Genomic DNA, 16,470 nt, shown 5'->3' with positions numbered 1-16,470 from the left:
TAAGAATACTGTTTCTAAAAAATATCTGCATCAGCCTTAAAAACGTACCATGCGTAATCTGTGTGTAATTGCAGAATGTAACCTCCTCCTCATGTCAGTAAAATCCCCCAGATCCCACGGACAACAGGACATGTCCTTGGTATCTTTAATGGCAACTACAGCCCTAACTACACTTGCAGACAACAATGTAGAACATGTGGATTCCAGATGTGATATATACTGTATATATACAAGCAACTGCTTAAACTGTATCTGTAATTTTGGTCTGGTCATGATCTGCCTGGTGATTGCTTCCCAAAGCAGTTTCTGTACCATTTTTGGTGTCGATAAAGCTGTAATACTAACACTTTTGAGATGAGAGCAAGAAGACAGAAAAATGGGGCCTTTGACAATGAATATTTGATGACCGTGTTAATACAACAAGTGGTACTACAGCCACAATTGAAATGAAAGGCTGCTGATACAACAGTGATTCTACATTGAAGTTTACTCGTAAGTAACTGATTTAAACAAGGTAAATGTTTGGTCGCAGAAGTAGTACCTTTGTTGTGGTTGAGCGTACAACGTAATAAAGTTGTTCCCTGGCGGGAAGCCGGTGAGGGCCCTGGTCTTTCTACGTAGTCGATTGGACAGCACTTGTTTGGAAAAATTTAGGGGAAAATACATTTTTTGAATTATTGGCTAAGTATAAAGCCTTTGTTGGCTCTAGCGCTTGTAATGTTGTTGTGAACTCTGTCAGATTTTAGTTAAAAAGTAACCAACTAGCGTCTCTTGCTGTTGCTGCCTTTCAACAGCACTCAGAGGTTCATGAATACAACTGACAGTATAATTCGTGGTGATGCAAGAGATTGCAAGGAACTTGTTATGCATGTTTGCTTGGTAAATATTTCGCCTCCTTACAGGTATTGACACAGTTTCTAAGGCTTTGAACCTGGCAAAAACAAAACATCTGAGATTTTTTTAAGTGTGAGTCAGGAGTAATCAAGGTCACCAAGTGTGCTCATTATGATGCAGTTCACACAAACCTACAGGAGGAGACACGCAGAGTGTTCTTTCTTACAAGTTCATGGGTTACCATACATGATAGCCTCTTGCATTGAGTATTCATAACCATAAAGATCACTTGCAAGAGCTAGACACAGCAAATAGAGGGGCTCTTTTGGAAATCAGTAAAATGAAAAACTCTTGTAGGGGAATTGGACAAGATATGCAATCAGTTGAAATTCGAATATACAATCATTTCTGGAGTGAACTGTAAAAAAAAAAAAAATACACCCCCAGAGACCTGAAAAAAAGGTAAATGCCTAATACATTTTTATGTTTTTACAATTTAAACTGACATTGTTCACATATAACACGTTCTTTCGCTTTCAAATTAAAAAGTTGAATTCATATGCAATAAAACATACTGCTGCTATGTGCGGTGGCTAGTAAGGACAAAGGACATACAAACATTAAAGGGGACACGCTCCAAATCCAGAAATGCCGCATATATGAAAAAAACAAACAAATACACAAAACACATGCAGCGAGTATTGCTACACCTGAAGTGTGGTGGGACGCTAAAGGGAGTGATGGGTTCAGTTGGATAAGCAGCAACGTTGCTCATGGTGGATAATGTTAGCTAATGTTACCAAACTTTAGTTATGTAATGCCTTATAATGGACATTATTGAGTCAGTTTTCTGACTTAATGGACTCTTTCCCACTTGGGCAAGTGTCAGAGTACTTTAACATTTTTAGCTAAATGCTGAACAGTAGTTTAGCATTTAGCCTTATCCCATAGCTATCCCCGGCTGCCGTTCAGCAGAAGTTGCAAGAAAACTCTACGGGACAACTTTGATTTATAAGCAATAAAACGCATGTTTTCTTAATTCAGTATGCTCATGTGCTTTCCTGCTAACGCCTTATTTGGTCTGGTATGACCAATAGCTAATGATGGCCAATGTTAGCAAATGGTGAAAAAATTCTACGTCAATACTGCTTTGCGACTGGCATTACTGCACCATAACTATCACATGTAGGCACAGCGGCTGCCGTTCAGCCAACGTAGTCTCGCTTTATAACTTCTACACTTTAAAACTTATGCTACTGTGACGATACTTCAGCATTTTAGCTAATGCTGAGCAGTAGTTAGCACTTAGCATAAACCCATAACTACCACTTGCGGTTTATTGAAAGTTACATAGCCTCGCTTTAAAACTTATATACTCTAAAAATGTTGTGTCGAAACTCAAATGCAGTTGTCCTCTACCTCCTTGAAAGCCATTTGTTTTCTGAGTTTTATGAGGAAGCAAGACGAGTAAACTCAATACAGATTTCAGTGATACTATAGCTAGATACAGTTTGCAGATTACGTATAGAGTTCATGAGATTTCTATTATCCAGGAAGATAGCTAGTGGCTTGAACACAGACATCTGATATAAAGTCCAGCGTTGATAGTGGCTGCGACAAGATGCTGATTTTGATTGACCAGCTGTCAGTCAAAATCAGCAGAAAGTGTCTTAAATGCCCGCTGCCCGGGGATACTTATGAGCAATCAGGGACCCTCTGCTATCAGGGGCTCAATCTGGACATCGGCTGATTACTTGTGTTGGCCCCGGTGCCTTGGCTAGGGAAGGCCCTGGGCAACTGCAGACACTTCACTCAATTCTTATCATAACCATGCATCATCAACGAATTGCCCTGACAAAGGGGTGCCCATTTTCAGAGACTCTCAGCGAGATGAAGAACACGCTTTTCCGCAGATTGTCTGCTGGAACACCACTAATAGAGTCTGACCTCTTGGCTGCCTGTGAAAGAAATTATTCTCTGCAGTAGCCTTTTGGCTGCATGTGCAACACAGGTGTCTGAGATCATTTATCATACAATTACTCTCTTCTCTTTATAGTGCTCTGTTAATAACGGCAATGTTCGTACTTTCATGTGATTAAAAGCATCATCATTTAAACCTAAATAGGCATAGATTAAATGAGCGTGTGATGTTTGTGTCTGTGCCAGAATATAATGCATTAAATAAAAACCATAAACAGAAGTATTTTTATGTGTAGGCGGTTAATCATGAGCCGAATTCATTATTGATATTACGGTGTAAAAATGTGATTTAGGAATATCTTTCTGCTGGGGTTGCAGACGTTCACCTCAAGTATAAGATGCTCTCCTATCTAGCGCTGTGGCTGAGAAATGAGTTGAAATATAAGCTTAACTCTAAGCCAACTGGGGACTAAGTCCTTGCATATTTATGCATGTAGGTGAATATTTATTTCTGCGATTACCCAGCATGAAACAAAACTCCAAAGAAAGTCCATCTCCGGTTTCCTGCTCTCACACAGAACAGAAATGAAAATAAATAATCCGCTGGTTGTCCATCCCGGGGTGCCTGTTTTTGACGTAGAGAGACGGGGACCCTACTGCGGCGTCAGCTGGGCGACTCCTCAGTGGTCCCCTTTAAAAACAAAAAAGGGAGGGAAAGGAAGATCAAAGGCCGTTGCAGCGGCATGTTTTATTCTCTGTCTCTCTCAGCAGCACTCACAGTTCGCCTGCCTTCAGCGAGAGAAATGTCAGACCCGAGGTTTGTGTACTCTAAATTCCACCCAAATTAGACTGGTCCTGGACCTGGGCAATATAAATAATTCTCTTGAGAGGTATATGTGTGAGTGGGAGTGCAACAGCTCGCTCCTTGGGCGCCTGGGGAACGCAAGGAGTGGAAAAGTAGGTCAACGTGGCAAGATTAGGGCAATAGGGTGTAAAAGAAGTTCATACAAATTTATCTGCAGATTTAATGGCCTGACATACCAGAGGAATACAGTCATTTAAATTATGCCTTGTACTATTTCCAGTATACTTTTCCTTGGTCAAGTGACTCTTAAATTTTAGGATGTATCTGAACTCTTTTATTTTGGTTTATTTTCCCTCTTTCTCTGACTGTTAAAGACTTGACCCTTGAAATCTCACCCAAGACGAGTATACAACCTTATTACATCATCAAATGTCTTTGCCTCGGAAAGTTGAAAGAAAATCTTTTGCCGCAAAGTCTCGCACAATACACAATAAGAGCGAGCGACAGCCCCAGCTTTCATTCGTGTTGGGTCATTTTTTTTTTTCTCCCCCCCAAATTCCCATAAACACTTAGAGCATCAGTACAATGATGAATTAAAGTAATTAGAAAATGATGCACCGAAGCCCTCACCAGTGATGATTGGCAAAAACATGTCAGGGCAACATCAGCATTAATGAGCCATAATCGACATAGGCTTAATTAGCAGCACTTTGTACTTTTATGTAGGTTTATCATCATTAGCAAAGCCTGGCTTGATATAGCAGTGAATATGTGGGAGGCATAAGTGTTTTTTTCTTTTTTGCTTGTTTCTTTTTTTAATCAGGTAGACATGGAAAATAGTTACATGCTACAACAGCCTCAGTGGAGGGTGGGTGGGTGGGTGGGTGGGGGGTGGGTTGTTTCTATAGGCCTACATGTGCCATCAGGAGGGGCTTCAGGGTTAATTAGATCTCAAAAGACTTTGCAAACTGTGGGAGGAAACATGCGTATTTTAACAAACAGCAAGATTTACTCCAGGTGTTTGGGGGGGGTTTTCCAGTGGATTACACATTCAAATCAGGATGAATAATAAATCATCTATCAATGGGACTATTACAACCCCTCAGCAGAGGTTTAACACCATTTCTCTGCATTTTAGCCCCCCCATTGTGTTTAAGTAGAGTCCAAGAACGAAAAGTTCTCAAGTTTTAAACCATTGTGGAAGATTAATTTCTGGTATTTCTCTCTCTGCTGATCTTAGAGTGTTTGTCTGACACAATGAATGAAAATATTCATCGATCATGTCGTATGCCATCCACTAATTTGCATGTTTTTACATGCAGTAGCTGAGCACACGGTCCACTCCCGTGCTTAATAATTCACTGACCGTTTTCGCTTTCTATCGCCATTTCAAAGTGTGAGCACGCCGGGTTTATTTTTCTAATAAAGCCGAATGGCACAATGAAAGGATGGAATTATCCTGGTTGTATTTAATTGAGTTTGACCAGGTCCCTGCTCAGAGTCGGTCTAATCTCCCCACAGCACTGTAGTCTCTCTCCCGGGGAGACAGGGGAGGCCGATAAACTTTGAAGCTCGCGCTGAGAACCTGCTCACTGCACCCTCTGCATTATTCATGATGCAGGGACTAGCGCATCTTCAAATGGCCTGTCATTTCCTTTTACCCTCCATCACAATGGCCATATGCTGCACACACTAGAGGAAGGGATGGGGAACAGCAATCTGCAACTAAGCCTAGCCAAACAGGAACACATCCATACTAACAGATACATTCACAGGTAAACCCACACAAGGGGATATGTGTGAGTGGGAAACCTTGGGAATTCAAAAATCTGTCGTGGCGTATTTCAGACTTGTGCCATTCAAAACTAACCTACTCCCACTGCTTCCACCCCATGCAGCTACTGCTGCTAAAGTAAACACAATGATATCCCCATATTCCTGCCAAACCGGAGTCTGTGTCACTGGTGAAAAACTTATGAAAGGACAAGCAAAGGGAACAATCAAAAGTTTGCAGCAATATTCTCAAAGATACGTCCAAGTTTTGTGACATTTTTGGAAAGGTACCGGCATAATTGTTCTCATAGGAAACAAAAGATTTAAATCTCTCACAGTGCGGTGCAGTTATTTTTTTTGTTTTTGTTTTTTTTTTTTGTTGGGTTTTTCTTTTTTTCCACAGCTAAACAAAGTGTGGAGGCGTCATCATTGTTCAAGTATAAGCTGCATGGTCTTCAGTTCCTCAGTTCTTCTCTCAGATCCCTGACATTTTGTCATCCACCCCTGAGTCCTTTCAGCCAGTGTTCCACACGTTATTTGTATTTACCAAGTTTGTTTGCGTGACAAAACCACACAAGGCACATACCTCGGAGGTAATTGGGATTGCCGTCATTTGGCCTCCCTAATGTCTGCCATTCAGCATTAACATATCATTAGCTCTTTCTGGGACCGTTCACTCAGAAAATTAGAGGCCTCTATAGACCCTCCGGCTCCATCAATATGGCAAAACCAGTTGACACCTTCTCTTTGTTGTTCTCACGAGCGAGAAGCAGAATGAAGATAGGCGTGGGAGTAAGAAGGGTGTTTCAGGTGGTTCTTGATTATATTCATTTGTAAAACTTTGTATTTGTGTCTTCAGTTGACGGAATGTAATTCACAAAGAATACAGCCGACATTCCTCTCCCTGACCTTCACCTTGAAGTAGAAAGATGCTGGTGACAGATTGCGGTACATGATAAAATTGCATAAATGGTTCCCGAGGGCTGACATGGATTCTACTAAAATAACATCAGCCTTAAAGTGATTCATTAAATGCTATTGTAAAAGCCCTGTCCTTGTTGAATGGTGGAGATCAACTGCACTGCCATGATACCTAATGACAAAACATCTGGTAGATTGTTCCTACGCTGTGATGGAATTGCTGTAGCTCCAGCATTTAGTCTTAGTAAATACCTTGTTTTGACACCTATAATGGCCTGAAGTGCAACTTGTTTTTGTTGTTGTCTCCCACACTAAACAGGTGGAGGCTAAAAACTGAAGCTGTTGTTCTTCAGGGTAATTAGAGGTTGAGATGAAATCCAAATAGAAATAAAAATGTGCATCGATACACTTAACTGATAGGAGCACGGTGGCTCAGGGAGCTAATGTTAAAATAAAGTGAATCCATGTGTGTCTGGGTGGTTCAGTCAATGCCCATTTCATCTTATTTTCTCATCTCTCCCGTACGTAAAAATACTTTGAGGAAGAGCAGTGTTAGAAGTAGAATAAAATGACTAGTAGAAGGAGTACCAATAGCAAAGAAATACAGAAAATAAAGGGATTTCCCTTTATTGCAAATAATATGAGCATGTGACAAATAAATCCTTGAATTTTGAAATTTAATTAATATTAAGAGACAAAAAGTAACAGTTTCTACCACAAGTCTTTGACACTAATATTGTACAAATTTGAAACTGGTATTAATGGTGAAAACGTCAAGTTTCCACCCTGCCCTCATTATTTCTTCTTCAATCACTAGTCTTCTAAATTTCTGATGAATCGTGGGAGTGGGAAAGTAGCAATGAATAAAGATTAGATATTTGGTGATTAGCATAAAAATGGTCTTTCATTATTATTTTTTTTCTTTCCCAAAGTGGTGAAATAAGATTTAGCCTAAAAAAGTTATGTTGTTTCGTAGCTTTAAAATTTCCTCATTTGTAGATATTTTAAAAAGCGGGTAGAGGTAAACTTATACTTAATTTATGCTTACTACTCAAGTATGACCAGTGGTAACAACAGTATTGTGTAGTAGGAGAGTAGGACTAGTCATGATCAAAGTAGCAGTATGTAGCTGAAATGATTAGCTGATTAAACTGTCAATCAACAGAGTATCAGTTATTTATCAATAAACAGGGTATCCTGCTCTTTTCTGCTTTATATCGCTATTTTATTTTATATCAGCAATAACAAGACATATTTGGGATTAGGAGGGTAATTCTGCGTAAAAAGCACCGTCAACAGCACAAAGCATGCGGAGATCCAAAATATTTAACTAGGTTTGTGTCATTTTTTTGTCATGGACTTCTGAAAAAATTTCATTTTTACATTTCGACAAGTACAACTGTTTTTGTTTTTTGGGGGTTTTTTTTTTTAAGCTCAATTGACAAGTTTAGATTTTTTTCTTATTAAACATCGTTATATGACCCGGCCCTAAAAACATAAACGCCACATTAATCGATGATATTAGTTAGTTGCAAGCCCTGTGCTCCTGTTATTGCATAGTGCTGCTGCTATTATCATAAAGCAGATACCTAACACAATCAGAAGAAAAGTCGGGGCCACTCAGGGCTGCTTATATCAATCGAATTAGGAATATCCTCAAGGTTGCTTCGTAGCTGGAAGCTAAATAAAGCTTTCTGGCCAGGGTACAAGTTTGGGCTCCTGATGGGCATATCTACACATGTGAGACAGTGAGCAAATATTTCCCCGTAGATAGCCATTAGAAAGTCACTGTACAGTGGTACAGGCTGTCTAATCCCCGCTGGTGTTTGTTTCAAATTCTGCAGACAAGAAGTAAGCTGATCCAATTCCCTGCATCCTGCAGGACACAGATCTGCATTTCCTCCGCAATTTGATGGAACAGCAGTTCAAGCTGTCCGCCTCCATTAACAGCCCCTCTGATTTTACACTGTGCTCTGACAACTCTGCGTGTTTGTGTGTGTGTACATGTTTTTGTTATCTCATTGGGACATTTTCCAGAATAAACACCGACTTTGCCAGGGCCGGCGGTCCTCACGAGGACCCTGTTCTACCTGGTTAAAATGTCATTTCTGGAGGATTTGGGTTAGGCCGTCCACCTTGCATCGAGGGAAGTCGATGCAATGCCCTAATACGGACGGTTGCTTGTATGTGAGTCTATGGGTGTATATAATAAATAGGTTTGAGTGCATATGCCTGTGATGTACAGTATGTCTTGGGAAGTGCTTGTTTATACTGCTTCATAGGAAGGAGTTTGAGGTGAAGCCTCATGACCGGTCCGCATTTATTTTTAGAAAATATAGACAGCGTGACACAAAAAACAATAAATGAATAATAATGAATAAAACAATAATACATAAAGCCCCATTTAGAGCTATAGTAACTTCAAAATGTACATTTTGAATATACTACAGAACCTCTCAAATCAGAGGCTGTTTTTGCTTGTCGATTACTGTATTTCTAGGCTTATAGTCACAACCTGGGTCACCCTCAAATACCATGTATTGTTATTTTCAGGTTAGGCTACACGTAAATGCTATCATTTGTCAGTATTTCATATGTAATAGGATAGTTTGTATACTTTTTTTGATGCAATTGGCATGCAGAGGGCTTTAGGGGTTACATGTCATTACCATTCTATTATACCTGCCATTTACTGCCGCCAAATGAATTATATTACACTGTAATTAGTCCATTTTCATGCTTTCAGATTTCAATTGATTGAAACATCAACTGAAATTGATGTTTCAGTTGGAAGCAATCCAAAAATGTTAATTGAAAATGCTTCCACCTCTTTGAGAACCTTTTTTGTCGGAGGTTGTTAATTTTGGAGAGAGTCTGTTATCAAACAAGAACGAACTCGTAGCGAGACAGCAGTGTTTCAACCTGCGATTGCCCGCCGAAGTTAAAGACGAAAGAAGCTTAACTACCCGCCGTACTGTGACAACAGGATACTGGGTGTATTAAAACAAAACACGCTGGTATTTTCATTGTCATGCGCTGTCATCTCCTCACACACGTGTTATTAGCCAATGACAAGGACACTGTAAGGTAAGCCACTCTTGGTGCTTTCTTCTCGGAGGCATTTCCTAGGTCACATTCTTCTAACACCGTATCAGTACAAACGTGGCTGATGGCGTGAATGCTCAGACTTCGGGGTCGGCAAAAATGCCACGCAGGCTTGTCACCGTTATGCAGAACAGTGATCCACACAGCTTGAAGGGCAGGACAAAAGAAAAAAAGAAAAAAAAGAAAGGGGAAAAAAAAGAAAGAAACATGGCATATTTTTGATCCACCTCCATGATGACGTGTACACACAGGATGGTTAACTGCGATAAATTGGCCCGAAATTGGCCAATGAGTTCAGATGCGCTTGTAATGTGACTTAAATTGCATGCCCTTTCAGGCAGGGGAACAAACCTCCTCAATGTCAGCGCTCTCTCCCACATGTTGAGTGCTTAGTTTGCCATGCAGTACAAGATCTCCAGGCCTGTTTAGTATTCACCCACTTGAGTTTCCTAAAGGTTACCAAACCTAATTAGACATTTATGCAGGATCTTCAAAGGTCCCTCCGTTATTAATGATGTGCTACTTCTGAGGACTGCATCGATGGCTTTTTTTTTTTTTTTTCTGACTCGAAGAGCACACTCCTCACAATATGTGCATACACAATGGAGACATGCAGACATGCAAAAATGTGGGATAGAGCCTGGTGGCCGGCTGGATACCAAAAATTGCTTGTATGGAGCACTACACTAAAATGCACACACACACACACTGTATGCATTACTTTCCTGTGCTGTGCTTCAATACAGGGTAAAAAGCGCCAAAGAGAGACTGGCCTGCATGTGCCAGCTGTAACACAAACTGTAACAAAAATAAGGTATGGTAAAGCCCCCTTCAAAATAAAGGCAGTGGAGTCCCTCCATTAGTGGCATCTTCAGCTGTTTACGCAGAAAGAGTAAAACAGCTGATAAACTACAATAATTATGTGAAATATAGGGTTGCAAATGACATTTGTTTTCATTATAATTTTTCCCATTAAACAATTAATCATTTAGTCCATAAAATGTCAGAAAACAACATCATTCTGTTGTGAAAGAAGAAGCTGGTGTACAGAGAGTAAATCATCGGTCTCGATTGATTGATAATTTGATGTTGATCCATTTCATTTCACAACCAAAAAACATACAATTGAAAGTAACATAAAAAGCATTAAGTATTATGACTTTGTCTTTGCACTATTCTCAGAGAGGAGTAAAAGTTAAAGAAAAAAGTCAAGACCAGCTCAGTGTCAGATTTCAAATGCTGCCTTCAGCGCAAAACCAAGACCCTGGTCCATCATTTTCTCATGACCAGAATTTGGAAGTACATCATTAAAATGTGTAAAGACTGAAAAAAAAAAAAAAAAAACCCTCTCCAAAGCCAAGAGACACCTCCAGCATCTTTTCCCCTTTAACATGATTAAATAAATCTGATCGGCAAATTGTTTTGCAATTATGCAGCCATGTTTACATCCAGTCTCAGCCTTGCCTTAGGTAAATGCAGCTGACAAGGCACTCCAAATAAAATTACATTTACATTTATTATTTACATTTGCACTTTAATCAATTATGAATGACAGCTAATTAGTAGTGTGCAGAGGCCATCGCTCTCCGCTGTGTCAGAATCTACTAAATGTACCGTATGTCATAGAGTGTGGACACTGACAAAAAACCTCTCACCCCTTTTACAGATTTGGGTGTCTTTTTGCTGAGGAGACTTCACTAATCATCTGTGAGGGTGCGTGCAGTGTGCGTGCGTGCACGCGCGTCTTGTGGGTGTACGTGAGAACGTGGGGGAGCATGTGTTTGATAATAATAAGGCGAGTGAAAATGAAGAGGAGCTAAACTGTGTAAGTCATTTCTCATTTCCTTGCTCCAGTGCTTGTCAGAAGAACGCTCTGGATTTTGAACGATGGCTCCGACAAGAAAAAGTGAACAAAAATCCCTGTGGCTCTGAGGAAAGAAAGAAAGAAAGAAAGAAAGAAAGAAAGAAAGCCTACAAACATGCTTAGCTAAATGAAAAATACAGACTTTTTAAAAAAATGACCAAACCGCCAAACAAACAAAGCAAAATCCCAATATCAATGTCCTGGTAATACCACTGAACATGCCCTGAAAGTGAAACATAATAGAGAAAAAAATTACCTTTACAGTTGGCACTCGTACAGTTTTGGAAGGACCTTTCAAGGGGCTGATTTAATGTGAGAGCATCAATCCTTTAGCAGCACGGGGCCTTGACAGCAAGTGAAAGTAATCTCTTCTTTATTAATGGGACTTTTCACTTTAGACCCGAGGCCTTTTGTATTCCATAATAGTGGTTTCATGCTACAGACCTAAGGAAAGAACAATATGAAATCAGATCAAGTGGATGTGGTATGAATGATAAGTCGAAGGTATTTCTTTCTAAATTCAGCAGTGCCCTTTGAGAAGAAGAGAAAAAAAAAAAGATGAGATGAGACGTAAGCAGCTAAACTCTGAAAATAGCTTATAGTACACTGTGTATTTTGATTCAGTGAAAAAGTCTCACGGCACGTTTGGAGAGGGAAAAACCTTTACTTGTAATTGGCCACAACAAAGGAAAACAGATTGTTTAGTTATTTTAGTTTTAAAAAAGCACTTCATTTAAGTCATGCTTCGTGTCAATTTGACCACTTCAATAATATTTGCCAAGACTGAGTTCAAAGGCCATGTTCCTAATGAGATAACTACTGTAATGTTCTGAAAAGCTAACAAAAGAGCTAACCTGTGTGCAAAACCCATTTTTTAAACCTCTTTTTATTTATATTTATAAAGCTTTATATAAACTAATGTGTAAACCCACAGTTCAGCATAGATCCAAAATGTGGGGAACTCTTTTTGACCCGTGGCTTGTTACTTCTTTTTCATTTCGGTTGATCTGCTTGAGTCTATAAGACGTAAAGCAACATTTTCAGGGTGTTGGGCAAAGTCCTAATCCTAATAACCCTAACCCTAACCCTAATAAAATTTTTATTGAACTTTTTCTACCTAGGAACAAACGTAAAGAAACTCAGTATCAGTGTCAAAATATTATAATAACAATGGATCAGATTTCTATGTGAAATGTGAAAGGTGTTGCTTGCAATGGCAAACCACAGAAAAGTTTTACTGGACTGAACATTTTAGTGTATTTAAGCTCATTGTTTTGGTTTTCTGGCCCAAAACTTTACTGTTTTTATTTTGTTTTGACGTTACGACCGACTACAAGGTATTTATTCCAGTTTGCCGCTTCGTATTTGTATTGTCACTCTCAACACTCTCACAGCTTTATATTTGGGCTCAACAGGCAGCTGTTTTCAGCTAAAGAGCCTCTAAAGACCCACTGTACACTACCTGACAAAGGGCAGACAGACATAGCTAGCGACTAGCTTGTGAACATAGTGGAGCATTTAGCGGCTAAAGTCAGTGGAAACCAAAATAGAGCTAAAAGGAGAGTAAATATCCTATTTACATTCATCAGGTCGCCAGTTCAAACCGGTGAATACAGCACAGAAAAATAACACAAAATACATAAAATCTTTAGGTTCTTATTTTAGGTTAAAAAAAAGATACAAGGCGTTTAATTAATGAAAACCCAAGTCAGCCATGGTGAGCTCCAACATCTTTGATAATTTCAGGCACCTCATCAACGTCAATACAAACTATGTGGCCCGCACAGCTAGGAGAGCTCATTTCTTTTTATGTGTAATCAGAGTGCAAGGTTAATAGTCAACAAATAAAAGACAAACAGGAAATTACAGAAGCGCGGTAAGTGGCAAGCACACTTTGCCAGTGATAATGATGGCTGTGATGAGGCTTGAAGCTGAGTCTTTAGTCGAAAGATGACCTCGCTGCCGTTCAGAACGCCACTCAGTTGCCTTTTGTGTAGCTCGCTGTTCAGTTTTCATGAGCCCCTGTGAATTTCAGTCTGATTTGTCAAAGGAATTGGCGGGGCACGTTTTTATGCTCATTTTATGTCGGAGTCAAAATGATGATTGGTGATTAGTAGCAGGCTCACTACACATGCCAGTCTGTTCTGCTTTCCTCTAATATCAGGGAGAAGTCGATAATGTCTGCTTCCTAAATTTACATCATCAGTTTTATATTACTGTACCAATACCAATTTTTTATACACCTATGTATATAGACTATATCCTGTATCACATTTGATTTTGATTATACAATACACTGTAGAACATATCAACCGCTAAGTCAGAGGGAAACTTGGCAATTATTTAATATGTCGATTGTTCACTTAGCCCTGTCCCTCTTGGTTAACCGTTTCTCTCATAGCAAGTGTTCAGTTTCAGGTGAGTGGTAGATTTTCCACCTGGAATTCTTTCGTAGTTTTTCAAAGAATGGGTCCTTGATTTCAGACAAAAGTACACAAAAAGCCGGCTTTTCATTTTTATCCGGCAACCATTGATTTTGCCAGCTAAAGTGACAACAGTCCTTTCAGATTTTAATCAACTCTACCTAGCTAGGTAATTGAAACTAGTGAAAATGCTGTCTCAGTTTCTTTAGTTCCTAGGTGACTCGTTTTTAAAAAAAAACAAGAACGCCGAAAAAGTACATATGCATTTGATCACTACATACATGATATTGTGCCAAAAGATTGAGAATAAAGCTGCAGCTCCAACGTTAGCATCCTTACACAGCGGGGAATAGCAAACGGTCAATTTGCAATGTAAAACTGAAAACAGAATTCAGCGTCAGCCAATAAAAGTCTTGAAAAGTGTTATCATGCCATGAGGCAACTGGATTATCAGTTCTCTCATGGCATGATATCAAATGTCAACTTGTTAACGGGTCACATATTACACCCCAAAACAGCCACCAATTAGCCCTCGATGAGCAACAAAACAAGTTTCCAAAGTTTTTGCATTGCAAAATTACTTATTAGTTTCATGTCAAAGTGTGACAATCCCCAAGCGTCATAGCAATGAGGGGAAGCTCATTAATGAACCAGAATAGCGAAAGCTCACATGAAATAACTTGCCGGAAATGTATTCTGTAAATCCTAAAATATTAAAGTTTGCATAATCTTTTAACACATTTGCTGTCAGATTTGACTCCAGCACGCATGCTGCAGTGATAACAGCCTGATTATGTGTAAGGGCTCACGCATGGAAGTATTTCTACCAGTGTCTGTTCGCTTAAATATGGTAGTTGAGTGAGTGTGGTTTAATATTGATTACTGTGATCTTTAGGCTTACCGTCCACATCCTGTTATCATGTCTCTGTCCTGTTCCTGCTCAGTCGCTTGCAAGTTAACATCACTGGGATCACTGGTTAATCGATGAGGAATTTCAATGTATAAGCATTTATTCACAGATCCACTCTCCTACTTAACCAGTCATCTAATCCCAAACATCTTGCTATACTAGCAGAGATCAGATAAGATACAAGGGTCTTAAATGGAGATCTTTGTCTTTGGTTAAAATGACATATTACTTAAAATCCAATTACTTATATATGAAAGTTTTTACTTCTGTTGTACTGCATGTTTTTATGATATCTTCTTAACTACTGTACACAATCTACATATATCTCTGATATTGTCAGTTTGCCTATTACATTGCCCTGAAGTCTCAAACATATTTTTTTTAATCTTATGCATACAAAACCTGTATACGATGTGTTATTATGTTATTATGTGATGCTCATAAGCGGTCAATGGTAAATTATAAGTTTTAAAAAACTTCCGAGCACAAGACAAGAAGATGCGCACAAGATAAAAAATATACTCTTTTGAGACTTCATTAATTGGTAACACTTTTTTCTTCGAGATCAGGAAGGCAATTCAATCACACGAAGCAGCCATCACAGACCCACTAATTAAGACATTCACAAATATTATAAAAGATATAAACATAGAACTTTAAAATCCCTCAGATGGTGTCGCCAACTTCAGGTTATTTTTCCGTTTCCTCCCAGTAATGAGGTTAAGAGTTGGTACGAGAAACCTTTAAGTTAACCTCTCCTGTGATCTGGTGTCATGCAGTGGTGGAAGAAGTACTCAGATCTCTTACTTAAGTAAAAGTAACAATTGCACAAAGGAGAAGTACTCTGTTACAATTGAAAGTCCCGCATTCAAAATCTTACTTAAGTAAATGTAAAGATGTATAGGCATCAAAATAAACTTAAAGTAGCTTTTGAATTTTCCCTGGGATCAACAAAGTCTTATCTCAACACATATTTTTTATGATTAATGTGATTCTGCAAAGTAAATCAATAAAATTATCAAATAAATGGAGTGGAGTAGGAAAAAATATTTGCCTCTGAATCGTAGTGGAACAGAAGTATTAAAGGTGCAGAAAATTGAAATATCCAAGTAAAGTACAAGTACTTCAAAATTGTACATAAGTACAGCACTTGATTAAATGTACTTAGTTACTTTATACCACTGGTTCCACCAAAACTTCCAGGAACTCTTATTTCCTAAGAACTAATCTCCAGGAACTAACCCCGGGGAAAAAGTTCCTGGACTGCATTGTGATTTGCATTTCCACAGCAGGGCCCCAGGAAGATTAAGCTAACCTTTCACGTCATTTGTACAAAAATGGAGAACAAAGCCTGGAATTCATCATTGATCCATCGGGTCGTAAATCCTCTTTGAATTCATCATTGATCCATCGGGTCGTAAATCCTCTTGGGCTGCTCCATGCCGATACGTCTCGGCCACAAACTGCAAGTAAAAAAACGAGTGTTTAAAAATGCCGGCTGTATAACAATGCTCTGGAAAACAACAGGGCACTCAACCAATCAGTGACGTCCAGTATTGAAAGCCCCGCCCCTAAAAGTTCTTGAAACTTTAGGAAGGGGGCAGGGAGTTTTTTGGAGGTAAAACTTTCCCTGGTTCCCGTGGTGGAAAAGTAGCTTCCTCAAAAGGCTGAACTCCTCCAAAGGTTCCTGTTCTCCAGGGAAAGTTCCTGCAGTGGAAACGCACCTGCGGTTCTTCAAATGGTTCCCTTATGACAAATAACCCTTCTTGAGCTTCTTTCCTGTCTATGCACACTATATGGCATGCTATTTTTTGTATCCTTCCGTACCTTAGGTCAAACCTCCATTGGCACTTGTGAGGGGACTGATGCTTTAATTATAATATTGTATAATTATTGTAATAATTTATTGATATGT

This window comes from Xiphias gladius, chromosome 5 (genome assembly GCF_016859285.1).
Source record: "Xiphias gladius isolate SHS-SW01 ecotype Sanya breed wild chromosome 5, ASM1685928v1, whole genome shotgun sequence".
NCBI lineage: Eukaryota > Metazoa > Chordata > Actinopteri > Istiophoriformes > Xiphiidae > Xiphias > Xiphias gladius.
This window is presented reverse-complemented; position numbering follows the sequence as displayed.